Raw genomic sequence first — 26,750 nt, 5'->3', positions numbered from 1 at the left:
CCAGATGTCCTACAAGTCTATTGTGTGTATAGTAATTATCATTGTCTTTCTATCATTGACTATCAGAACTGCTTTCTTTATTGGTGTGCGAAGTGTCCAAATCTCAGTACACCCACCAGATAATGAACGTCTGGGGCCTACGATAGCACCCAGACCCTATATAGTCATCCCAGTCCCAAGAAAACCTGATGGTAAAGTTAACACACTAAAATTAAATATAATTAGCAGTGATACAGACACACTTGAGGTAAAGAATGACGAGAAAAGCTGGAGACAGGCTCAGCACGGAATGAATGAAAACGCAGCACTTACCACTGCACGCACCCACACACAGAATGCACACAGACAATACAGGGCCTCCAACAAAGGCAGCAGAGAAGGGGAGACTGCCTGCCGAACAATCAGTTCCAGAAAATAGCGGAAGCAACCAAGAAGAACCAAGTGAGAAACCAATGAAAGAGGGCATAACTGTCATGATGCCTACCTCCAAGGAGCCGAGTCCGACCCAGCAACCCCAGAGTCAGGCATCATTCGCCCCAGGGAAGTGCCAGCGGGCCCAAGCTGGGGCCCTTTGGACACAGTCCTGGCGCCTTAGGCGCCAGGCTCATGTTGGACCCCTGTCCTGGCGCCTTAGGCGCCAGGCTCATAAAGCTAGATATGTGTTCAAGTGTTTCAATGTGCACTTACCTGATGCAGACCATGCTGCTACATCCAGGCCCTCTTGAGGCCTGAATGGAACTACTTTACCTGTGGGACTACTTTCCACCTGGGTGTGGTCGGGGAAGGATACATACATGATCGGTGGAAGGATACATACCTGGAACTTCTTCCAAAGCTATTTAAACCACACCCGATCAGCAACTCTTGCTTCGCGTTGTTCTGCTCCTCGCAGCTGGACGCTCACCGTGTCAGCTCCTGCATCTGGACTTCAGCCACGCCTGTCAGCATCCTGGGTCACCTGCAAAGGGAGATAAGAGAGAATTGGGGAGAAAGAAGACCTTACCTGCTAAAGCTGTACCACAGAGACATTACACCGACGATCCTGAAAGGGAAGACATCATTTTTTAAAGCATTTCGTTTCGATCGCTGCAGCGCTGCATTTCACTCACCTTTCCTGGGCACCTCCATCTTCAGCAGCGATCATCCGGATCCGCAGCCACTTCCCAGTGCCTAGAGAGAAAAAGACAAGAACACAAGGTGAGAGAAGGAAGGGAATAGGAAAAGCTCAGTTTCCTTCTAAGACTTACCAGTTGGGTCATTCCCATTTAATTTCGGGTCCTGCCGCTTCCTGGCATTCCGGACCCCGGCCCCTAAGGGGAAAAAGACATAAGCGTTAGCGCTTGCTGCAATAAGACTATGAACATTATTATTAAGCTTGAACTTTTGAACTTGCAACAGAACTCTTACAGCGCCTTACCTGAATAGTCAAGCTTATTTGAACTTCCATCAAACCTCAATCCAGTGAAGTAACTGGGTTTCAACGCGCCCCTGCATCAGAAGCAGGATGGAGAACTCATCCTTCCAGACCCTAAGGTGAGACTTCATGGGGAATCGTGGAAGGGTATTGTGGAGGGTTGGAAGGAAGTGGGAGGCTTGAGCATTATTCCGTCAGTAGGTAATACTCCCTTTTCACGCACAGGGGAATATTCCTACGAGCCAGAGAAGCCAGAGTAGAGGGGCCTTACCTGTCCATCTTCAGAGTCCTGCGCTTCACCATTGAAGAAGCATCAGCACTCGAAGCCAGACCTGCGCCTCTGTGGGAATCAGGTGAGCGTGACAGAACGCGAAGACTACCCACAATTTCCCACCCGGGCGCTATGGAGACTTCCGAGACAGATCAGCTGGCCCAGCTTTTGGGAGAATTACGGGCAGAAGTGCACTCAGCCCGCCAGGAGACTAACGCTCTCAAAAGAGAACTGATCTTATCCAAGGAAAGAACAGATGACCTGGCCAAAAGGTTATTGCAGGCCCAGGCAGGGTACACTCCTTTACCTAATTCCAGAGATACTTCCACATCAATGGGTTTGAATAACCCGGTACAAATCAATCTACCTGGACACATGCCTTTGGCCCCGCCTGAACGTTTTGCGGGGGACCCCAAGAAATATGCCGTCTTTATGAACCAATGTCGTTTACACTTTCTATGCAGACCTGGGGCCTTCCCTAACGACCAGACCAAGGTAGCCTTTATACTATTTTACCTTAGTGGCAGTACTGCCGATTGGTCTATTCCATTGGTAAATCAGGATGATCCCATTCTCCAGAATTTTCAGGGTTTCCAGGCCAGCATGGAAAGATTGTTTGCTCGACACTCTCAAGGACAGGCCCTTGATAACGAACTGCTATCCTTACGACAAGGTAATCAGGATCTCCTGTCCTACGTTGCCACCTTTAATAGACTGGTTGTGGAAACTGGATGGCCAGAAAACAAAAGGACCACATTGTTTCATCGAGGCCTGCGCAGAGAGCTTAAGGATGTTCTAGCTCAGATAGTAGATCCACCCCAGGTCTGCGCAGACTACATAGACTTGGTGGTTCAACTTGATCACAGACTTCAAAATAGAAAAGCAGATCGGTTCAAGTACGAAACCCGAGTACCGATCAAAACCCACGCCAACTTCAAGAGTACCGACCTATCCGAACCTATGCAAATCGGCGGTGTTAAAGGAGCGAGAGAGAAGACGGCAAATGCAACTTTGTCTGTATTGCGGGACTTCCGGTCACTTTCTTCGAAATTGTCCGGTTAAACCACCTAAGAAGGTGGTTGGAGCCACTGATAACGATTTATTGACACCTGATTCGGGAAACGACCTAGCCCGACAAGCGTAGGGGTCTGCTTGCCGAGCTTGAAAACAGATTCTTTGACCTCGCATTTTGTCATGCCAATGGTGCTCGTGGACCCAAAACAGCCTCAGCAGTTGCATGCTATAAAAGCATACATCGACAGTGGAGCTATTGGAAATTACATAGACCGTGAAATGGCTTCCAGGATTAAGCCAAAGACAACAGGGTAAATTATGGCTCAAAGAGCCAGGATGGCAACTGCCTTCCCAAACCGTAGGGAATAACTGGTACACAGGGAACGGTATGCTGGGGAAAAAATTCATCAACTTGACGGTAAGGGCAAGACCAAACAATTAGTGATATTTCTGTGGACCGTGGTCCTGTCCTCTTGGACACAGGGTGTGAAGCTGGTCTGGTGCGGGGATGAAAGTGAGGACAACCAGCACAAATATGCAAAAGTGCGAGAGGGGAATTCAATCTCGCATTTTTAAATCTAGGCAGCTGGCAATCAAAAACTGCGAAGGTTGAGGCATTGGAATAGTCATGTAACTTTATTTTAACACTAATGACTAGAAAGTTCCTTGCAAAAAGGGTGGTTGTCCAAGAGGGTGATTACCAAAGTACCGAATAATCGCTAAAAAAATGCACTGTCCCACTTGGTGTGGGATGGGAAAACCAATACTTTTTGGGTTTTCTCTCAATTTCATGCAGTAACCCCTATTGGTCTTGGGGGTATCATAAAATGTTGTGGTGGAGCCACAACAGGTGAGGTCGACCGGTTTCGATGGTTCATGACTGATTTCCGACCATCTTATTCAGGACAAGATCAATCTTCATGTGCTATTGAATAGTGTCTGTCCTCTTAGTAGGGCAGCGATGACAGGCTGCAAAGTGGATCCTGGGAGGGGAGACACAAGAAACATAATTGCAGAGAGGGAATGAATTGGCCTCTAACTGCAATGTTGCAACAATAGTACATCCAGAGTGCAGCTAAAGAACCTGTTACAAGGCAAGTAAATGCTAACACAAACAAGGTGCTCGCCAATTCTGAGCAAAGAGCCAATCTAATGGTGGCTAAAAACATAGACAAATCAACCCCGTGGGGGAAGGAGGGAAAGGTGACAGGATCTGTGCATGTGAGGAAAGGGAAAGGGGGGAGGGAAAAAGGAGGAAGGGGAACACAAATGGGGTGTGCGAGGAAAGGGACCTACCTGGAGGATCGTTTTGGCGCATATATATGCTGGATCTCAAAGGAGTTGACATAGAGATTGGCCAAGCTCGGTGCGAAGGTCGCACCCATCGACCTCCACGAGGTACCTTCCACCTTCATATCCTCCTTGGCTGAAATAGCCCTCACAAAGAACTACTTTATGTTCAATGACCAATTCTATCAACAGATCTCGGGCACTGCGATGGGTGCGACCTTCGCACCGAGCTTGGCCAATCTCTATGTCAACTCCTTTGAGATCCAGCATATATATGCGCCAAACAATCCTTTTCGTGACAAACTGCTCATCTGGCGACGCTATATAGATGATATTTTTATCATCTTCAGAGGCTCTAACGAGGAGCTCTCGGCTTTTCATGAATGGCTCAATACACGCAACATCCATCTGCATTTCACCATGGAACAAGACAGAAGCCAGACCCACTTTCTGGATCTAGAAATTATGGCCTCACAAGGCGGGCTCATTTCTAAAGTTTACCGTAAAAACACGGATAGGAATTCCCTCCTTGCATACTCGAGTTACCATCCCCAATCTCTTAGAGATAACTTACCGTTTGGCCAATTTCTGAGGTACCGCCGTCTCTGTAGTAGGACGGAAGACTATACTGCTCAGTCTAAGACTCTCAGAAACCAACTCATCGAACGAGGCTATCCGCAGAGGATTGTCCGGAATACATACAGAAGGGCCAGAAGCATCCCACGCGCATGTACCCTTGAACAACACCAAAAGGACCCAGATGTGACAACCATCACGGCTGTACTGAGTTATTCTCCTTTACTTAATAAAATCAAAAAGGAGATAAAATCTCTATGGCCTATTCTCAACACAGGTGTGTCTAACATGCCCACGCCACGGTTTGCACTAAAAAGAAGACACAACCTGAGAGACACTCTCGTCAAAACGGTGCAACCATATACGGACACTGCCCAGAACACACAGGTCACCCTATGGAACCAGACCAACCCTGTGGGCCATAGTCCTTGTGGCCTTTGTTCAATGTGCACTCAGACAGCTCGGAGCACCAGTCTTGACATTGGCTGGACCACTCCTTGGATTCAGAAATTTTTCACCAACTGCAACACCAAAGGAGTAATTTATATGATTACCTGTCCGTGCCACCTGCGCTATATTGGGATGACTGCCCGAGAAGTGAAAAAACGGATGATTGAACACAGATCTTGCATCCGCACTAAGAAACTCACAGCACCTATGGTTCCGCATTTTCTGGCGGAAGGACACACAGCAGAGTCTTTTCAATGGACCATTTTGGAAAAAATAAAACACCCGAAGCGAGGAGGCAACTACCATGCCATACTCTTCACTCAAGAACAGAAGTGGATTTTCCGTTTAAACACTTGCAAACAAGGGTTGAATGAAGCAATGCAGTGGCAAGAACTCGCGGTGCTACAACACTGAACTACGATTTTCCACGAATCACGACCCACCGGCAGATGCATCTGTGTGGTTAATGGGAAAACATATGCAATGTTTGATGCAATTTGTCTTCCCTCTTTCTCTGCTACATGTTATTCTGGTCCATTCATCTATGTCTCCTTTTTCTACCCATCACTCTTGTTTATTTCACTTCACTGGCCCTTCCTTTGATCTATCCATCTGTTTCATTCGGGGATCCTATACACTAGTTCTTTACAGTTTCTTTATTGGTTCTTTATGGTTTTTTATAGCTTCTTTATTTTTTAATGTCTATTTCTTGGCATCACTTCTACTGTTTCCATTTTTTCCTTGCTGCAGGCTTTAACCGCTTCAGCATCTTTCCATTGGTCACCCTCCGCACTCCCTACTCATGATCCAGGCACCTTCCCCACAGCCCGCCCCCCTGTGGGCCAATACGTAAGCTCTGTCCCTCCTCCCCCAGCCCGCCCCGCCACGAGCCCGGTCCTGTTGACACACACCCACCGACCATTGATTGGTTCCGCGCGTGCCCACGTCCTCGTATGGGCCACGCCTACCCGGCTCCTCCCCAGCGTTTTAACTCGGTACATGGCCACTCCTTTCGCAGCACGGCAGCAGGCCGCGCACGCCCACGTCACCTCACTGGCCACGCCTTGCCCGGCTCCCCCAGCCTTTTTTACTTTTTACTCTATACATGGCCGCTCCTGTCCCAGCCCGTCAGCATACATACACCTTCCACAACGGGTTTAGATTGGCCGCCCACGACCCAGATCCCAGCCCGGGTTGCGCCTGCGATAGGCCACTTATCCTTGCAAACACCCGTGACGTGGCTAAAGCCGATTGGCTTACGCGCCCCTCACGCACGGTGCCACGCCTCCATGCACCGTCAGATACCGCTGGCTCTTACCGCTGCACCCGCACAGCACACTTACAGCCTTGGGACCGAGCAGGCTGCAGCCCTTCAGTGCTCGCCCCGTTTTTCCTCAGGTAGGCGAATTTCCTCGCGCTCCTTTCAGCGTTCCCCTCGGCACATCCAGTCCCTTATCATTCTCGCCTTCTCCATAGGTACGCCATTGGAGAGAGCTCATTTTCGGCTCTCAACTGACCTCCTGGATAGCACAGCTATCCCCTCCAGGTAGGTCCCTTTCCTCGCACACCCCATTTGTGTTCCCCTTCCTCCTTTTTCCCTCCCCCCTTTCCCTTTCCTCACGTGCACAGATCCTGTCACCTTTCCCTCCTTCCCCCACGGGGTTGATTTGTCTATGTTTTTAGCCACCATTAGATTGGCTCTTTGCTCAGAATTGGCGAGCACCTTGTTTGTGTTAGCATTTACTTGCCTTGTAACAGGTTCTTTAGCTGCACTCTGGATGTACTATTGTTGCAACATTGCAGTTAGAGGCCAATTCATTCCCTCTCTGCAATTATGTTTCTTGTGTCTCCCCTCCCAGGATCCACTTTGCAGCCTGTCATCGCTGCCCTACTAAGAGGACAGACACTATTCAATAGCACATGAAGATTGATCTTGTCCTGAATAAGATGGTCGGAAATCAGTCATGAACCATCGAAACCGGTCGACCTCACCTGTTGTGGCTCCACCACAACATTTTATGATACCCCCAAGACCAATAGGGGTTACTGCATGAAATTGAGAGAAAACCCAAAAAGTATTGGTTTTCCCATCCCACACCAAGTGGGACAGTGCATTTTTTTAGCGATTATTCGGTACTTTGGTAATCACCCTCTTGGACAACCACCCTTTTTGCAAGGAACTTTCTAGTCATTAGTGTTAAAATAAAGTTACATGACTATTCCAATGCCTCAACCTTCGCAGTTTTTGATTGCCAGCTGCCTAGATTTAAAAATGCGAGATTGAATTCCCCTCTCGCACTTTTGCATATTTGTGCTGGTTGTCCTCACTTTCATCCCCGCACCAGACCAGCTTCACACCCTGTGTCCAAGAGGACAGGACCACGGTCCACAGAAATATCACTAATTGTTTGGTCTTCCAGGATTAAGCTCCCACTCCGGCCGAAAGTAACCCAAGATGTCATTACTACAGTAAATGGAACCAAAATAGCCTCAGGGCCTGTAACGCATTCCACTGTTGAAATGACACTGGTGGGTCAGGATGGACATAGGGAAACAATCGTGTTTGATGTGATCAAGGCCCCACAATTTCAAGTAATTCTTGGAATTCCTTGGTTAGAAACACAGAATCCCAGAATTGACTGGCGAGCAAAGAAGATAAGTTTTCCTGATTGTGAACCAACTTGTTATCCAAGAAATCCAGTTATGGGTCTAGCCTCAGCAACTTCCACCCCTGTACAGCTACCGTCAGAATACCAAGAATTCCAAGACGTTTTTCAGAAGGAACAGGCTAACACGTTACCTCCCCATCGGTCTTATGATTGCCAAATCGATCTGGTACCCAATGCTCAACTACCTTGTAGTAGGATTTATGCTCTTACGGAACCTGAGAACCTGCATTTGCGTCAGTATTTAGATCAGTACCTAGCCAATGGTTTTATCCGCCCGTCCAAGTCTCCTGTCTCCTCAGCTTTGTTCTTCGTGCCGAAAAAAGAGGGCGACCTTAGAACATGTATAGACTATCGCGCCCTAAATCAAATAACGATTAAGAATCGTTATCCTCTGCCCCTGATCCCTGAGCTTATCGACCAGGTGAAAGACGCTTGTGTGTACACCAAGTTAGATCTTCGAGGAGCTTATCACCTGGTACGTATAAAAGAAGGTGACGAATGGAAGACTGCATTCCGCACCAAATTTGGGCTCTTCGAATATCAGGTGATGCCCTTCGGTTTGTGCAATGCAGCTGCCGCCTTTCAGTACTTTATGAATGATGTTCTTCGGGAACTTATCGATGTCTGTGTCATTGTTTATATTGACGACATCCTGGTGTACTCTACTTCAGAATCCGATCACAGAAAACATGTTAGAGCAGTTCTTGAGAAATTGCGCCAGCACAGACTATTTGCAAAGCTCGAAAAATGCGTTTTTCATACCACAGAAGTTGAGTTTCCCGGATTCATCCTGACACCACAAGGAGTCCGAATGGACTCGCGAAAGGTGGACGCCATCCTCCAATGGCCATCTCCTAGCTCGGTGAAGGGAGTTCAGAGCATGCTCGGCTTTGTCGATTTCTATCGAAGATTCATCCCGGAATTTTCCCGAACAGTCCAACCCATCACAGCTCTCCTAAAGAAAAACAAACGCTTTGAATGGACTCTTGAGACCGAACAAGCCTTTCAGGGCCTGAAAACCAAATTCACCTCTGCACCTGTATTAAAGCACCCGCACCCAGATCTCCCTTATATTGTGGAAACCGACGCATCCAGTTCGGCCATGGGAGCTGTCCTGTCGCAAAGAGACCCAGAAACTAACCAACTACACCCAGTGGTCTTTTGGTCCAGGAAATGTTCTCCTCCTGAAATCAACTACGCAATTACCGACAAAGAGTTACTGGCTATTAAATCTGCTTTCAAGGCTTGGCGTCACTACCTTTTCGGGGCAAGACACACCATCACCGTAATTACGGACCACAGAAATTTACAGTATTTAAAGACGGCCAAAGCTCAATCTTCACGACAACTCCGATGGGCTCTATTCTTTGCGGAATTTGATTTTGTAATTACCTATCGCCCTGGCTGCAAGAATGGTAAAGCGGACGCCTTATCCCGGATTGGCATGGAAGAACCCAATTCGAGTTTAGAACCTGTGCCAATCATACCTGAACAAAGAATCTTAGGCCTAACTTAATTGCAACCTATTGAGGACATCCAAACGCAAGTAAAACAACTTCTAGACTCTTCAGCCTTACTGGAATGGAGTCAAAAGGGTCCTCATTACACCGTTAAGGATGATTTACCCTACTTCCAGGAGCGGTTGTTTCTGCCAAGTAAAGAATTGCAAGAACTTGTTATTGCCCATCATCATGAATCATTAATGGAAGGACACCCTGGTATCGCTAAAACGGAGGAAAAAATCAAACGCCACTTCTGGTGGCCTTCTTGGAAAAAAGACATAAAGTCTCTTGTATTGTCTTGCGGAATTTGCGCCCAAAACAAGGGTCAAAAGAAAAGGCCAGCCGGCCTACTTCAACCCTTGGATATTCCACCGGCACCATGGCACACCTTGTCAATGGACTTTATAACTGACCTGCCTCCTTGTGCTGGTTACAACACTATTCTTGTAATTGTGGATCTATTCTCCAAAATGGCCCACTTTATCCCTTTAAAAGGTTTACCTTCAGCTTCCACCTTGGCCAAGGAATTTCTGGAGAATATAGTTCGCATACATGGTTTCCCTTCCATATTAGTCTCGGATCGTGGAAGTCAATTTATCTCCCATTTTTGGAAGAAGTGTTGACAACTAGCACAAATAGATGTGCGGTTATCCACCAGCCACCACCCCCAGACCGACGGACAAACCGAGAGAACCAATCAGACTCTCGAGCAATATCTTCGGTGCATGTTACACCAATCCGAGTTAAATTGGAAAGACATCCTTTGGATCGCAGAATATGCATACAACAATTCAGTGCATTCTGGAACCGGACAAACTCCTTTTTATACTTTGTATGGTCACCATCCTTGGACCTCTGACCTAGATCCACCTCTGACCCTGGAAATGCCCGCAGTAAATCATTTGCATTCCACAATAACCCGAGCCTTCAACGAAGCTGCAACTCATTTACAGCAAGCCAAGAAAAAGTATAAAGAAAACGCTGATTTGCACCGAAGTAAAACTCCTCCTTACCAAGTAGGAGACCAGGTATGGCTAGCAACGAAACATTTACCCCTCAAGGGCCCGCGAACCTTCAATCCCAGATTCATAGGACCTTATCCCATCAAGGCTATAATCAACCCGTGACCTTTAAACTGGATTTACCGTCCAACATGCGTATTCATCCAGTTTTTCATGCATCACTTTTGAAGCCAGTACAACCAGGGACCCGACTGTCCAAGCCTCCAGACCCAGTTCAAATTGGAGGAGAATTAGAATTCGAAGTTAAAGATATTTTAGACTCCAAGGTGTTAAAGTCAAAACTCTTCTATCTTGTTGACTGGAAGGGATATGGACCTCAGGAGAGATCGTGGGAGCCTAGTAACCATGTTCACGCACCTCGATTAATACAAAGGTTCCACCGGAGATTTCCGAACAAGCCAAGACCCCCGGAGGGAACAACCTTGGGAGGGGCCTTGAGGGGGTTACTGTCATGATGCCTACCTCCAAGGAGCCGAGTCTGACCCAGCAACCCCAGAGGCAGGCATCATTCCCCCCAGGGAAGTGCCAGCGGGCCCAAGCTGGGGCCCTTTGGACACAGTCCTGGCGCCTTAGGCGCCAGGCTCATAAAGCTAGACATGTGTTCAAGTGTTTCAATGTGCACTTACCTGATGCAGACCATGCTGCTACATCCAGGCCCTCTTGAGGCCTGAATGGAACTACTTTACCTGTGGGACTACTTTCCACCTGGGTGTGGTCGGGGAAGGATACATACCTGATCAGTGGAAGGATACATACCTGGAACTTCTTCCAAAGATATTTAGACCACACCCGATCAGCAACTCTTGCTTCGCGTTGTTCTGCTTCTCGCAGCTGGACGCTCACTGTGTCAGCTCCTGCATCTGGACTTCAGCCACGCCTGTCAGCATCCTGGGTCGCCTGCAAAGGGAGATAAGAGAGAATTGGAGAGAAAGAAGACCTTACCTGCTAAAGATGTACCACAGAGACATTACACAGACAATCCTGAAAGGGAAGACATCATTTTTAAAAGCATTTAGTTTCGATCGCTGCAGCGCTGCATTTCACTCACCTTTCCTGGGCACCTCCATCTTCAGCAGCGATCATCCGGATCCGCAGCCACTTCCCAGTGCCTAGAGAGAAAAAGACAAGAACACAAGGTGAGAGAAGGAAGGGAATAGGAAAAGCTCGGTTTCCTTCTAAGACTTACCAGTTGGGTCATTCCCATTTCATTTCGGGTCCTGCCGCTTCCTGGCATTCCGGACCCCGGCCCCTAAGGGGAAAAAGACATAAGCATTAGCGCTTGCTGCAATAAGACTATGGACATTATTATTAAGCCTGAACTTTTGAACTTGCAACAGAACTCTTACAGCGCCTTACCTGAATAGTCAAGCTTATTTGAACTTCCATCAAACCTCAATCCAGTGAAGTAACTGGGTTTCAACGCGCCCCTGCATCAGAAGCAGGATGGAGAACTCATCCTTCCAGACCCTAAGGTGAGACTTCACGGGGAATCGTGGAAGGGTATCGTGGAGGGTTGGAAGGAAGTCGGAGGCTTGAGCATTATTCCGTCAGTAGGTAATACTCCCTTTTCAAGCACAGGGGAATATTCCTACGAGCCAGAGAAGCCAGAGTAGAGGGGCCTTACCTGTCCATCTTCAGAGTCCTGCGCTTCACCATTGAAGAAGCATCAGCACTCGAAGCCAGACCTGCGCCTCCGTGGGAATCAGGTGAGCGTGACAATAACAAAATCCCTCAATAGAACAGAAGTAGCCACAAAGGAACTCACAGAGATAACACAAGCACTGATAGATTATTTGTTCCCATTCATAGTCAGAGCAACCAAACTGCATGAGGAACTGAAAAATAGAACTATAGAGACTATAACAGTAAGCACGTCAGCTCAGATGCAAGGAACAAGCACCAGACCGATGACACAGCCACGCATTGGGGAGTTGGTGAGCCAACAGTGATTAGAGAACCTCTATGGAAGATTACAAGAGTAAAGGAAAAGAAACAAAAAACCTTCTCCTACCACTGCGATACAGCCAAGAAGGCCTGCTCTACCAAGTCGCACAGAGTGGAAAAGCAGTACAGATGCTTTTAAGGACATAGTAATAGCAAACTACAGAAGAACACTGAGAATCAAAATAAGCCTGCATGAAGATAACAATGAGCTCTACGATTACCTGGACAGCACAGCCCATCTCAGAAATAACATATGGTACCAGCACATGAAGGAAGTAGAACTAAGCAGGTCAGAAGGAGAATGCTTCGTCTGTGCTCTTCTACCATACAGCATGGGAAAATCCAAGATCTTCGTGGCTGTAGAAATTGATGTACCCACAGCACACTTTATGTCACATGTAACAATGTGCAACACCAGAGGACAATTTATGGGAAGAGATGCCTCGTTGATATGGGCCAAAAAAAGGACTACCCAGATGAAGATGGCTACGTCCAGGACATTAAGACAAGAAACAGGGTGCATACACGGAATCACATGATCAGATACAAGAATCCTGACGTCAAAGGATCAGGAACACATTGGGAAATAAACCCGAGACTGAACGTTCAAGGAAAAACTACAGAAGAGGCTCAAATTTGGAAGAACAGAGGCCAAATGCAGATCTGGGGGACAGTAGTTTCCCCTGGTGGATGGGAAGAAGGAGTAGTTATATGCCGAGCATGGATGGTCCTTGGAGCCTGCAAGGAAGCAATAGAAAACTCTCAAAAACTGTGCAAACCCCTGTGGCCAAAGCTAGTAAAGTTACTAACATGGGTCGAAGATAGAGCCCGAAACTATGCTTCAGAAACAATGGCACAAGGAAGATGGGAGAGAATCTAAACTGCCAACAAATCTTTGAAGCCCCAGGAATGATGCAAGGAACTGCAGTAATTATGGACCATTACTGGGCGTGTGGATCCAAAGCATACATAAGGTTGCCAAATAAATTGGGGAGGCCTATGCACACTAGTGAACGTCCACCGTTCCTGCACTAGTGATCCCCAAAAATGACCTGTGTATTGACAGTTTCCCGAGGGCAGATGCTCATCTAAGAGAAAGGAGATCTGAAAAACTGTTATCCAGGATGAAGAGAGAGAATTTCTTTTCTACCAAATCAGAAGAAGCATTCCATGCAATCCCATACGAGCAAAGACTGTTTAGCCTCACCTCAACAGTATTCACAACACTACTCCTGCCCCACGTCGAAGTTGGTGTAAACACGAAATGGTTGCAGATAACCAGATGGGAGTTATTGTAGACCATTAACTCTACCATTAAAGGATTTAATGCAATCAAAGAAGAACTGAGAGCAATCAGCCTGATGACCCTCCAGAATAGATATGTTCTAGACATGATCACAGCAATGGATGGAGGTGTTTGTGCAAAAATCGGAGAATCATGTTGCACATTTGTACCATCGCACGATGAAGAAAATGGAACCCTGACAGAAGACATAGGGATGTTGACAAACCTAAAGAACCAAATGATTGATGAAAGTGATGAGGTGGACAACGACAATTGGTTTGGAGCCCTGGTCTCATGGGTCCCACAATGGATGGCAGGTATATTCTGGGAGCTTTACTAGCAATGGTACTGCTAGTATGCTGTGTTATCAAGATAATGATCACACAGTGCCAGAAAACTGCGAAGATAGCCATTGGGATGAAAATCATGGTCGATGTTGAGCCAGGATGGAAGCCCAGAGATTTGACCAATGAAGAAATAAGAGACTTTGTGAAGGCTAGCTAATTTGTGCCAGAGGGAACAAAGTTTACATATCACAGGAAACGAAGAAAGTATGAAGGGAAATGGATCTACTGCAGCCCAAATGCACATTTCTACCCTTGTGCTTTTAACCTGTTGGCTACATCAATAGCAGCTATACATACTGGTACTTAGTAATCGTAAGTACCATCCAAATGGTATGTTTTCCTTTAAAGAGCAGGGATGTGTGAGAAACCTCACAGTGTTCTCCCACCTATTACCCTGGGATCCTCTATTCAGGTAGCCTGGGAAGGGCCATCGCCTTTCGATCCCGACCCTGGGGGTGGACAAGCGAGGGAGGATCACCTGAGTGAAAGGTCACAGGGGATTGGGAGGGGAACACCCAAGGGCGACACATGGTATTCCCCCTTTTCCAATTTCACCTCAAAACCCTTTCACTCGGCTTTCATGGGGTATTTCCAAACCCATTCCATCTTCCCCTCTCCATTTCCAACAAATACAGGGGCGAGGAAGGGGCAACAAGGAGGAATGAGGAATTCCCATAGGAATAACATAGGGAGTGTAAGGGAAACTGGCTGCAGAAAGAACTTAAGTTATCCCATTGATAGAGTCAGTAAGAGTCAGGCATTTACTAATTATAACTCACACCTGATTTCACTTGACTGTGTTCCAACTATAAAAGGTGTTGTTCTGCACAGGTGCGAGAGCGAGCTGGGGATGTTGTCTGGATCAGAGAAGCCAAGGAGCAGAGAGCAGCAGGATCTGCAGCCTGGAGAAGAACGGAGTGCTGAGACGCTGGCCCAGTATTTGGAAGGGGCTGAAGCGTGCAAAGGGTGCCATGTCTCCAGAGAGCCGGAGCGAAGCACCCTGCATGCTGCTTTTGGCAGTTTGAAAATTGCTTGTTCCCTTGGGACATGCGCCTGTCCCAAGGGCATCTGAGGGACAGGTGGTGAGACCCTGACCTTGACCCTGCACAACCAGAAAGGAGCACGTGTCAATGCGCTGCTGCCCGTGTGAGTCTCATGTAATTGAGAGAGAAATTCGAGAGCATGTAGTTGACTGAAGCGGAGCGGGAGAAAGGACAATGTGTAAAGTGGAGCGGAACAAAGTAAAGAAACCAAAGAAAGCTGGTAAAACGACATAGATTGAAAGAAGAGTGACAGAAGTAAGAGAAAGCAAGGAAAATCAGAATGCGAAAGGGGTGTGAATTGAAAGACAGTACAAATGGGGCAGAAGCCACCCGAAAGGAGAGAGAAGGCTGTAAGCGACCCGGCAGACTGAAATAAGTGTGCAAGTGCACACAGGAAAGCTGGAAAAGTTGCCAGTGGGTATGGGAAGGTAAAGAAGGTGCAAGTGTGCATGAAGAAAGGTAATGAAGGTGCCAGTGGACATGAGAAGGAGAAGAAAGTGCAAGCATGCATGAGAAGGAAAGGAAGGTGCCAGTGGGGACGAAAAAGAAGTGAAGAAACAAAGGGGAGCATGAAGGGGTGCAGACAGCACTTGAAGGAAAAGAGTTAAAGAAGGTTAGGACACAAAGAGAGAGGTTCAATATCAGAGTGGTCACACTTAGTTGGAACAAAGAACCTGGCATTTTCGAATGTCTCTGATGCTACCCCTTGAAAGAACTGTATATGAAAGAAATGTACTTCCTGACCAAATTAATTTGTGTAAGGGGGTCTAGTTTAGGGAAGGAAACCCTGAGAGGCTGTAAGTGATTTCAATCAGGCACACACCCAAGTCTCACCAAGCACGTAGTGCGCAAATGAAACCTTTATTTATTTGTATACATAAATTCAATATTCTGAATGATACACCACTCATATCACACCCTCCTCAAAATACCCCCTAAGTTACACTGAATCAGGAATCAGGCTAGTTGTAAAGGTAATTATGTGTCTATTTATTTAGAATTTAAAATCACAATATATTTTTCATAGGTAACAACAATCGCCAATGGGGTGACAGGAACAATTAATAATATCTGTAATGCACTAGGAATGAAGTAATGAACACAAAAAGAATGCAGCAAAGAAAAGGATACTTCTGAGTTGGTTTGGAACAGATAGCACTATTAGGGGTTCCCCTTGCAATGCCCCTCAACCCACCAATAGTCAATTTAAATAGATGTAAGGAGAGAGCAGGTAGTCAGGAATAATGCAGACCAAACAGAATATCACTACCACCTTCCCCTCTTAAACACAAGAGAAAAACGGATTTGATCTTTCAACTGTCAGCATGGCTTTGAAATTGGCTGAGGAAAAACACAAAATATGTTCAAAATGCTTAAATTATTATTAATTCCTATGGGAGACACTTTGAACAGATGCAAGCAAACACAAGCAATTATTTAATCAAAAGGAAACAGTTGGGATTTCAAAGGCCAAGTGGGAAATAATCGAAAGGTAATTCACACACATGTAAAACTTTTCCAAATGTCAATTTGTGGCAAACTTTTACTTATGCAATGTTTGATATAATGGGTCAATCACACTGTTTCAATGCAAATATGTAGCTGGGGATGTTAGGTACGAGTGGGAGTTGAAATTCTGCTTCTATCTTAAAAACTGAGGGAGTTATAGAGGTTTTAGTGAGAGGTGTTTTTCGAAAATAAAGACATGCATTTGAACCAGGACTTCAGATTAAAATAAAGAAATATGGCTTATGCTTTCATTTAAGGCTTGAGTGTTCAGTCTAGACAACCAAGTCCGGACGAAGTAAGCTCTGAGACTGATTCATGACTTCAGTGACAGATCCCCATCACCTTCCCCGGCGGCACCAGTCCAAACACTCAAAGTGGGATTTATGGATCAGAGTTACACAAATAAAGATGACTATAAAAATGGTGCTTTAGCAACTAAACAGAATAAGATAGCACTAATGATTTTGACACTGTTACTGGTTAGGAAGGTAGGGATAGTTCATAGATCAGAATGGAACAAGATAATGCAAGGTGTACAATAGTTCTCTAGCATCCTATTAATACTCACAATCCACTGAGATTTTAAGATTTTTGGACAGTTACGGTTCTGGTCAATGGATTGGATCTATCAAGGAAAGACAGCACATCAGGTGCTGGACTGGATCAGCTAGGCTGGTAACCAGAACTGCACAGGATCTGCCCTTCTTGTTTCTGGGTATTTCAAATATGCAGGATAGCGAGTTCATCAGGAAAGCCTTATGGTAGCAAGCCAGGTAGTTTCAGGATGCTAGCCCACACCGCAGCGCTTCTCTGGGTTGTAAGGATTATTTTGAGGATTGAGGCCTAACTGAAAATGGTTCAGCTACAGCTTGGCCTGGTCCTTGGCATCTGGATATGGAAGGATGTTGAATGGTGGATGTTGAATGCTGGATCAGAGTGCTTTGCTGGAATCAGAAGAGTGAGTCCCTATGTGTTGTCAGCTGTCTCTATCCTTTTAAATGACATCACAAAAATGGGTGTATGGGCCGACTTAACTAAACTCGCCCCTGTGGACTGGGATTGAATCAGAGCCTCCTCTCCGCCTTATATCTTAGTGATTGGCTCAAACACAGGTGATGTCATGTTTATGGTTTGGTTTTTACAATCCTTAGAAACCTCCCCTAATTTCTAGTATCAAAATTGAATTTTGTCCAAAATACATATTTATACATTTGTAACCGCTTCAAAAATCACACACACGGATTACATATTTTATGTAGTGTCTGTTCATCAAAATCCCGCAGCTGTGAGATTTTGTTTCGCCTTTCTGCAGCATTTTGTCTATTTCACCATGAAAACATTTTTCAAACTTTCTCCAAATTTCCACAAATATGTGTGTTTATCATAGGGATATGTGTGTAAAGTTTAACAATTCTAGCATAAATACAGTTTCCATAAAATCACATGTATCGCCATTCCTGTTCAGAATATGCTACACAGTTCCACCACATTTTGAAATGTAGTGCCAAAACTTAGACTAACAAATCTGCCCTTTCTATATTGTTCACCATTTCTGATAATAAATTATGATTCTCTAAAAAATGTTCATTACATGTTCTTAGCAGCAAATGGTCCACCTTTTGTCTCTCTCTGGAGCTCAAGGAGTAGCCCCCACCTTTGGGAACCTTCTGCAAGCCAAGTTTACGACCTCTTCACAAGTCCATTTCCTGGCTGGAGAATCTGCCCTTGTTCAGCCTCTGGCTGCAGACACAAGTCTGTCCTACCCCACAATTATAATATATCAGTGAGTATCTGCTGAGAGGAATGCCCTCCCATTGGGGGAAACCTTTTCCACTTCTTGCAGACCCAGCCAGGCTAATTTATTCTTAATTTCTTGATTTAAAATCCAGCAGAAAACAAACTTGTTGCATCACATGACATAGATAAATTACTTTCTTAGATTTAAACCTGTGGGACAGGAAACAACTGAAATATGTGTTTCTTTCAGCAACAATCCTTTTATATTTGCTCATCTGGCAGACTTTTAGTTTAAATAACTTTAAAGCTTAATCAGGAGAGCCCTGGAACTGTCATTCACAGGCAATCCAGTTTTGCTGAGGAGGTTTTGCTCTTAATCTTTCAGGACTTTGTACATTTACAGTGCTTTCTTAGGTTAAATGGATTTTAGCGCCATGCAGGATTTTGAGTGTTGAGAAGTGTTGTGTACAGACATTTTGGAGTTTTAGCAGCAAAGTAAATTTCATTTACAGGCAAATTCTGGAGTTTCACTTGCAAAGCGCTGCTGCTCCCTGTGCACTCTATGTTTATTTGTCATGGAGACCACCGGCCCTTTTTCTGCAGCGTGTGCTCTTTTCCACCACACATGCACCATGGGTGTCAGGTTGTGCAGCCATCTTTTTGTGTGTTGAAAAACTGGGTTTTGGAGGTTTTGGCATGTACAAAAGTTTTGCCGCCATTTTTGCTGTTTCTTGCACCACAGATAGCAGAGTGATGCCGCATAGTATAGCAGAGTAGGTCAATACATCCCACAAGGCCCAAGAGTTGAACTTGTGTTTCAATTTAACAGAGGCTTAAGCTTGGGGAAGGTACCCTTAAGAGGCCTACCAACGTGGAATCTTTATTGTTTTTTGATACTGATGGGATTAAAAGCTTGGGGAAGGGATCCTGGGATGCTTGAAGAAGAACTGTAATTTTTTTTGTTATATTTTGAACTTGAAAGGACTAAAGCTTGGTGAAGGGAGCTCCAATGAATTGAAGACATTAGCATTCTTTGCACTGGTAGCCAGTCTTTCCATCAAAATAATTTCCATTGAATCATTATCCATCGAAATTCATTCATTGAAATGCTTTTCCATCGAAAAGCATATTCACTGAATGAATTTTGATGGATTTCTAACTCAACAATACATCTAAAATAGAAATAGATGTATGTTTGGTTTGGAAATTCAATGGGTTGAGGAAAGGGTTCATTTTTGAAAACGGCGGTTGGGGCGAGATAGTGGGGAGGACCCAAGGGGTTGAGGGAGGTTTGAGGGGGACCCCCAATAAAAAAAAACACCACAAGTTAAAGGGAGCTATCCAGTCCTGAAATACATTAGAGATTTCAGCACTGGACTAAGGATACATTTTGAAAATGGGGTTTTAGGGGGTTAAAGGGGGAAGACCCCTGGAGGTTTTGGGGATTTGCTGGAACCACCCCCAATAAACAATAAACAACACAAGTTAGAGGGAGCTGTCCAATGTTAAGATTATAGATGTGAACACTGGACAGCTCCCTGTAACGTTATAACGTTATGCATGTTTCATATAACGAAATCCTATTCGATGAAAGGGTTTCGATGCATAAACATTTTGCACTTTATGTATGGCAATTTGATGGAACATTTTTCGTTGGACAAGTTTCGATGCACTTAATGTTCGATGGAAAAGATTTGATGGAAAGAGTAATAACCTTTGAACTGTGGAGAAGGTCCTATTGTCAGCCCTTCTAGATTTAACCTATTATTTTGAAGCTAACCAACCTACACCTGGTGAGAAGACCACCAGAAACCAACCTTGGTTTTCCTATTTTTGTTGAACCACTACATTTTGTTTTGAAAGACTTCCTAACACAATTTTGTGAAAGAGTGAGCGCAAGCATTGGTTAAGACAAAGGCAGATTTTTATTTTGGAATTTAAGACTTTGATGGCCCTTAGAAACATTAGTTAAGGGAATTATCCCTTTAGTTTTAGGGCCAGTTAGGCATTACACCAACCCGGGAACCTTAGTAAAAAAAGGTTTTCAAGCTAACATTTTTGAGTCTTTGTCTCTCTTGATACCATGCCTAAAATCCAACAGAGAATTCATATCCATGGTGTTTCGATGCAGCCTAATAGCTCACCGTGCAGACGAAAAATGTTAATATACATAAAGTCTTCTTGTTGCATACTCATAGTACATATCATATGAAGATTATCTTGTTATTATGAATATGTCATCAATGTATCTTTTGCATGGTGTTTCATTCAACCTGAAGGAATTACTATAGGGGTGGGGGGATGTTTCAGAGACTGGGGACCTTCTAAACCTCATTTTCATATCTGGGGCAAGGCTTGTTCTGGCTTTGGTTTTAGTTAGCCTCTTTCCCCCTTTAACAGTGTCATGATCCTGACTCAGTCAAATATCTCCACCCTTTCTCCCAAGCCCCTCTCCTCAATGAATTCTCTGGCTGGGTGATCACCCCACCCCCACACATTGGATTTTTTGATCTTTTCACATCTTTCCTGGCATGTAACAGAATGGCCAGAGACTCAGGCTTGTATGGTTCTTCTGCCCTTTCCAGCAGAATCTCTTCCAACAGGATCTCTTTCAGAGACCTCCCAGAGACTGGACTCATAACCTCCATCTCCATTGCATTCCTCTTGTCGGCTCCCGGGCCAGAGTTGGTGGTATGGCTGGGTTTTCTGAGGGGTGGTGATGATGGTATCTGATCTGCTGATGAGCATATTGCTGCCGTTTGTTCAGGTCTGCTGTTAGGGGAGGCGTGCCCTTCAATTCTGATTTCTTGGGTTTGGGCCCTCTTCTCTGGTACATACCCTTGGTTCCAAGTTGGCCACATTCAGGTATGGAATGACTGGGACCATAACCTCTGGGTGCCCACTTCTTCTTGTATGTCTCCTCTCCGGTTGCCAATAGTTGCTTGATGCTGCCGGTTCATGACTTCCTGGCCCTCCACCAGAATCCAGAGCAGGTCATTCATGGGTGTTGGACTTTTAGGTTTCCCATGCCTGTCTCAAAAAGGGGTTTGCCCCTTGGGTCTCTCTGGGTGTCAGGATGTTTCTTGAGTTAGGATTTACTTTCTCCTTTTTTGCTGGTGGCCTCAGGCAAGATGGAGTCCAATAATTTCAATGAGTTCTGGATTTTATGCGACTCCTCACATTTCACAGTTTCTCCCTGCAGCCTGCTCTACTTCTCTTTGATCTATGACTTCCTCCATCTCTGGGACCAGGATCTTTTGTAAAATGGGTGTGGTTCAAGTTGAAGAGGACAATCTTCACTTCCCCTCTATAGTCACGAGTGATAAGTCCATCCCAAATGTCTAGTGAGTGTTTGTGCTCCACTCTGGGCCTTGGGGCTATTCTTCAACGTATATCAGAGTGACCCTCTATGAAGAGATCTGTCTTGACCAGTGCTTTTCACATCAACGAGATTCTCACCTCCTCATCTCCATATAGGTCCCAACCTGTTGCTCTGGATTTGCCTTTGGTTGGTAGGTTTACTGTCTTGGGGACTCAAACCACCTTACACATCCTATGGAGTACTGCGTGACGTCTGTTTTGGGTCTGTTGTCCCAGGAATCTCTGGGTCAGACATATTTTCCATTCACTCGCAGCATAGGCAGCCTCTGTATTGGGGCTTGATGGATCCCATGGTGACACCACATGTCACAAATGGCCCTAATAAGTCGCTCAGCCTCCAAGAAAGTTTAAAGGGTTTTATTATCAGGAACAAACCGTGAAGATTATAGTGATTTTATCATCAGCAATTTCAGGATTATGAGGGGCAGTTAGATCAATAAAGGCACCGGCTGGAAAAGGGGTTTTGGGAAGTGGCACTAGGGCTGTCCCTCACTCTCTCGTCTCCCGTGGGATTCCATCCTACCCCAGGCATCCGTAACCCCTTGTTTAGTGCTACCGATGGGTAACCCTACTATCAGATAGGTTTCATGTACTAAAGGTGTTCTCCCTAAATGCAGACTAACTTCCTGAAGGACTACCTAATGGGCTCTACACTATAGAAGGTTAGTTGTAAAGGGTCGGTGTATGTGTGACATTTGATCTTCAAGCTCCGCTATCTCCTTTCTAAGTCTCCCTACTCCCCTCCATCTTCTCCCCACTTTCTCTTTCTTATCTGCCTACTACTACTCGCCCTTCTCTGCACCTCTATCACTCTTTCTCCTCTGTGCTACTACTCTCCTCACTCTACTTCTACTCCTCTGCCCACTTCCCTACCTTGACTACCACATGTCTAAGGTGGGTCTCCAACCTTTGCTGGTATGCCTCCATCCATCCTTCTACTACCACTTGCTCTGCACACCTCCCTTCTCATGACTACTCCCTCCTCAAGACTACTTTTCTCCCACTCCACCTTACCACTACTCTTCTTCCTCAATCTCAGGGATTCCCATTACTCGTATTCTCACTATTCTCAACCCCTTCTCACTTCTCTCCTACACCCTTCTTCAGACACCCCAACCGTACACCTCTATACCCCTCTCTACTAGCCTCACTCTCTCATAACACACACTCTCACTCTAACTTCTACCACCCCACTACTATTAGCTCCCACACTATCTCTCTCACACACCTTCAATACACCCCCTGCTCACTTACTACAATACATTACACTACACACATATTGTACCACTCCCTCTCTCACAAAACCCCTTACCTTTGCTAAACTCTGCCACCAAATCCATCACTCTGACACTGTGAACAAATCAGTGTCTGTCTTTTCCATACAAACCAGGTGAGAGGCTTTAAAAAATCTTCTAAGGCCCTTCCCCTTTTCCAGCATGGTGTTCCTGATAGTCTCTGTAGGTTTTCTGGGTGATGTTCTGTTGTGCTGTGAGTCTGGAGATTAGTTTTCCTTCTTTTGTGGTGTGGTTTGTGCTTCTCTCTGGTGCTGGTCGCTGCTGGGATGTGGTGAAGGCTTCTGGATCGCATTGGCACTTGTATTGCTGCTTTCAGTGATTCCAGGTCGGGTGTTGTGGCTGCTTCCAAGGGTATCCTGGGAATGTTTCTTAAGAGAAAAGAAAGAACCATGGCCATCAACTGTAAGGGGAGGCATTGAGAGACAAAGAGTGGCACCATTGAGAACATTAGTGGCACATGGACAAGATTTTGAGGAGGCCCGGGATCCCTTAACCCTAATTTCCCATATCTGGGGCAGGGCTGGTTCTGGCTTTGGTCTTAGTGAGCCTTAGGACGACACCCTCAGTGTCTCCAATCCCTTTTGACACGGTGGTGACCCAGACCCTACCACATGAAATACTAACAGACATACCTATTGGATCTGGTAGAGGAGGAGCTACAGATTCCAGTCTAGTTTTGAATACTTGGTGGAACTTCACTATTAATTGTTTCTATGTTCATGCAGATTATTATTGCTGCCTTGGGTCAAAAGGTGTCCCTTCTATCATGTTGATCGTTTAAGTGCTGTCATTGATTAATATGTGAATCCATCTTGATGACTTTACTCTTCAAGAAAAATCTGCCTATTTTTATAATGGTTGCATGAGTGAATTAATACCTGCTACAGTGGCCCACACTGGAGAAGGAAAACTATTTTAAGGATCTTAAGTACCGTATAAAAAACAAGCATTGTCAATGTCAATAGTTGTGGTGCTTATGTTGTTCCCTGCATTATGCATTTATAGGCACCAGGGTGCAAAGAGGAGCGTGCAGAGTTTTAAAGGAAGATACGATATGGGGGCACGGGTGTGCAAGAGAATGAGAAGGAAGGAGAATAAGGCAAGGGAGGAAATGATTAAGAGCAGTGATAGAACAGTAGCAAAAAAGTAGGTGAACTGTGACTCTGGCCGGGGACAGAGTAGGAAGGAAAATAGCAACATGCAACACATTTTTCAAGGGTTGCAGTTATGCTGGTGCACATCCGAATGAGCTGAAACAGATTTGAGATTAGCTGTAACTGATATCCCTGGTAAAATGGAGAAGCGTCATTTAACTTCACAAAGAACAGTTTTGGAATGGTGAAAATGGTTACAAAAAGTAGTGGAGCTGTTAACAGTAAAAAATAAAAGTAGTGGAACACCACTCCTGACCGTTCCCACTCACTTCGACCACTGATAAAAGAGGATGCCATTGATGATGAGCAAGAGTAAATATGAGTGAGAAAGGTTGAGAGTGAGAGAATGGGGTAGAGAGTGGTGGTAGGGTGGGTGTAGAGAGAGAGTGTGGTTAGGGTGGGGGTAGAGAGACATTGGGGGTAGGGTGGGGGAAGGTGGGTGGGGATAGAGAGAGTGGGTGGAGGTAGGGCAGGTGGGTGTAGACAGAGTGGTGGTAGGGTGGATGGGGTAGAGAGAGTGGTGATAGGGTGGGTGGGGGTAGGGTGAATGGTGGTTGGGTGGGTGGTGGTTGGGTGGGTGGAGGTAGATAGAGTGATGGTAGTGTGGGTGGGAGTAGAGAGAGTGGTGGTAGGGTGGGTGGGGTAGAGAGAGTGGTGGTTGGGTGGGAAGGGGTAGAGAGAGTGGGGGTAGATAGAGTGGTGGTAGGGTTGGTGGGTGGGGTAGAGAGAGTGGTGGTAGGGTGGGTGTAGAGAGAGTGGTGGTAGTGGGGTGGGGGTAGCGAGAGTGGTGGTAGGATGGGTTGGTCGGGGTAGAGAGAGTGGTGGTTGGGTGGGTGGAGGTAGAGAGAGTGATGGTAGGGTGGGTGGGAGTAGAGAGAGTGGTGGTAGGGTGGGTAGGGTAGAGAGAGTGGTGGTTGGGTGGGTAGGGGTAGAGAGAGTGGGGGTAGATAGAGTGGTGGTAGGGTGGATGGGGTAGAGAGAGTGGTGGTAGGGTGAGTATAGAGAGAGTGGTGGTAGTGGGGTGGGGGTAGCGAGAGTGGTGGTAGGGTGGGTTGGTGGGGGTAGAGAGAGTGGTGGTAGATGGGTGGGGGCAGAGAGTGTGGTGGAAGGTGGGTGGGGGTAGAGCAAGTGGTGGTAGGGTTGGTGGAGGTAGAGAGAGTGGTGGTAGGGTGGTGTAAGGAACTCATGGTGGCAACAGTAAAGGCAGACACAAGTGATCACAGTTCAAGGGTGTTTATTGAACCTTATACAGGGTGAGATGAAGGCCTAATCTAAACCTAAATCTTAGATGGAAGCAAGCAACAACCATCAAATAATAATACAGCAGTAGGCAGTCCTAGTGGCATCTTGTCAAATAAAAAGGTCCTATAAAAAATATAAAAAACGATTGGCAATCCTTACTACTAGTTACAAAAAAAGTGTGTGGGATAATGTTCACCAGAAAAGAAAGAAGTGTTCACAAAATTATATGTCAGGATGGTATGGCTTGGTCTACCTTCCCCACGGTTTAGGCACGGGACAAGGTGGGACTCTCCAGCACAGCACACCCCTGGGCCTCCAAAGCAAGAGGTTCACAGTTCAGTTCTATGATATCAAAACCCCTTCAGAGGCTAAGTCTCTTTCCTGCAAAAGTCTCTTGCCTTAGAAGGTTTACTAATTCAAAGTAATAAACAAACAAAAGTTCCTTGGGTGATTGCTCTTCACCCCTGGCACCTCCCTCTGCCGGGCTTGGATCCTCCGTACAGAAGCTGGCCTCCCTCGGGTTCACTACGGCATTTCTTCAACACAGTACAGGTATTCCTAATAGGGTTCATGTAGGCTCAGTTTTATCAGAAAGCTGTGTTTCTTTCTCTTTAGTTTTCTTTCTGCATTCGTCTGTCGAGTTCACACTTGCCAATTATCACAGTTCACAATCTTTGCGGGAAGCTGGGTTCCCTTCCCCTAGCTTTCCTCTGGCATATGGGTCATAAACTTTTGAGTATATAAGGGATTTAACGTGACCCTTATAGGGCCACTCTGATGCCTCACGCCACCCTTTCCTAGGGCCTCTGGTTGTTGTAGTTTCACAAACAGGTCCTGGTCAGAGCCTTTCCAATGAGCGCCCACATGGCGTCAGACCCTTCTGCACCTGGACTGTAACTGGGCTTTCTTAAAAGTACAAACATACACACAAAGTCCTTTCTTCTTGCATTCAAAATGTTGTTCCTCGCAACCTTGGGCTTAACACAGTTCAGTTTGATAACAGTTTCCTACCAACGGCTGTGCTGAACCCGTTGACTTCTTTGTTCTCTGAAGTCAAGGATAGTACCACAGTAGCCAGCTTGCCTCTCCACCTTCGTTATTAAAGCGGGAGGCCCTTGTGTACCATTGACCTCTGTTGCTCTGCACGCCAGCTGTAACTTCCGGGCTTACATTTTCCCTTCTGGAAGCTTCACGGGTCTGAGTTGAAAAGAGCAAGGGCAATTCCCCCTTCGTCATTCTTCCTGGTCTCATCTCTTTTCTTCTTTCTTTGTACTGCAGGGTTGGTGTAGCTGTCTCATTGTGCATTCGGCCATGCTCAAAGTGTGCTTTAATGCTCTGCCTTTTATCGCTGTGGGGAAGGTAAAAGACTGTCAGGTGTGTGTGTTTATTGTCAATTGCCTGACTCTGCCTGACCGGGGTGTTGGGACATATCAAGTAAATGCCTCTAGTGTTAGTCCTTTGTCTGTTACCATGTAAGAAAGTGTCCATGTAAGAAAGGGGGCGGGGGGTAGAGCTTCTAAATATCCTACAGGGTTGGATGGGGAAAAAGGTATGACAGGGAAGGGGATACTGCGTCTCAACCCTCAGTGTCTCACTTCCACTCCC

Source organism: Ambystoma mexicanum, chromosome 1q (genome assembly GCF_040938575.1).
Source record: "Ambystoma mexicanum isolate Mex_15411 chromosome 1q, UKY_AmexF1_1, whole genome shotgun sequence".
NCBI lineage: Eukaryota > Metazoa > Chordata > Amphibia > Caudata > Ambystomatidae > Ambystoma > Ambystoma mexicanum.
Note: the sequence above shows the minus strand (reverse complement) of the source record.